Consider the following 1520-nt stretch of genomic DNA (forward strand, 5'->3'; position numbering starts at 1 on the left):
TTGGGGTTAGGGTTTAGTGTTTCTTGATAAAAAAGACTAAGTTCCATTTTGCACTATTGCGCATGCGCACAAGCTGTTTTACGGAGAAAAACGGACTGCCGGAGCTCTAGCATTGCAAACTACGTCCGGTTACCGGAGCTGTAGACACAGCCTATTTTTAAAATTGAATTAAAATTATGGCCATTTTAAGAAATTGGCCAGAATCTGAAAGAAAGCCAAGGCTATAGTCCATGGTTTTTTTGCAAAAAATGGCTCCGAAATCGCCCCAAATTTGTATTCCATTTCCTATTACATATTATATAGTATAGTATTATTCCCACTGTAGGTTAGGTGAGTCAGAGTTGCTGCCCATGTTAACCATGTTAACCTCTGATGTTAACGAAGCCACACCCACTAATAATGGGGTCCTGCCCACTCTTGTTAACAGTGCTTATGATCATCTTTCCCCTGCCACTGGTTATGATGAAGTTATTAATAATAATGATGAGGATGTCCCTATTTATTAACTTATAATTAACTTTATTGTTAATTAAAAAGACAAATAATGTATAATGTAATTATTAATTAGTTTTTAGTTTGTGAGTGTCATTAACTTTTAATTTAGTGTATTTTTAAGTATATAAATTATAATTAATTAATTAATAATTAAAAATTCACTATTGGTAGTGGTTTGTGTGGTTGTTCTTTTCTGTGTCTATCAATCAATGTCTTCTTTTGATCTTTAAGAGTATCCTCCAGGAGAGGAGGAGTAATGATTCCAGCTTTAATCTGAATATATTCAAGTGATGGATGGATGAAGATAGTTTCATGTAAATGTTGTACTAGTTCTATCCAGTTAGGTTGAGATGAATTATAAGTACTATCTCTACACTCTATCCTCAGTAGTCTGATGGTTGTATGTGACTGTAACATGTTAGTAACAGCAGGTAGTACCTGTTCATAAAACAATGGTGTCATTATTTGTTTCTTCTCTTCCTCACTACAGTTACTGTATGACTGATCTGGTTTGAAGTTCACTTTAAGTTCTGTGAGATTGTTCTTTTGAGAGATGACATTAATAAAAGTTCTTATCTCTTCATTCAGTGGAATGGATACACTCAACTGCTGTAGACTGGTGTTGTGTCTGAGACCAGTTGTTAGGAAGGACAGGAATGAACTGGGAATGGGAATACTTTTGCCAATATTAATAAACTCCTTGTAACTATTAATCTCAAGGTATTTCAGTGTTTGGCTTTGTGTTAGCATGTCTTGTAGACTAGTACCCATACTGCTGGTAAATACTCTCTCCTTTATCTTTACGCTCAGAGCTTTAAGTGTAGTATTGGTTTGTAGAATAGTAAATAGTTCAATAGCACTCTCAGCTGTGTCTAGTGGTAAAGTAAGTGTATCTAGACTGGGATGAGAGAGAAATAGAAGATGTGGTGGGTATGGATCATGTAGTATCAGACAGTGTAATCCTTTGATATGTGGAAGGAGTGATGATGTCATCAGTTTACTACTCTTCTCTCCTATCTCTAGAG

General features: G+C 35.3%; 1 protein-coding gene across 2 annotated transcripts in view; it reads left to right on the forward strand.

Annotated features, from left to right (window-relative positions):
* LOC100635586 (ephrin type-B receptor 2-like) overlaps positions 1–1520 on the forward strand; it is an 11990-nt gene that overhangs the window by 1672 nt on the left and 8798 nt on the right. The window contains exon 2 of one of the 2 annotated variants that reach the window (XM_020004054.1): positions 326–341. The gene's annotated coding sequence lies outside the window, so the exon portion shown is untranslated. Of the gene's footprint in view, positions 1–308; positions 342–1520 lie in introns of those variants that run through there. The other variant, XM_011409264.2, reaches the window with a different exon arrangement.

This window comes from Amphimedon queenslandica, unplaced genomic scaffold (genome assembly GCF_000090795.2).
Source record: "Amphimedon queenslandica unplaced genomic scaffold, v1.1 AMPQUscaffold_12433, whole genome shotgun sequence".
Classification (NCBI taxonomy): Eukaryota; Metazoa; Porifera; class Demospongiae; order Haplosclerida; family Niphatidae; genus Amphimedon; species Amphimedon queenslandica.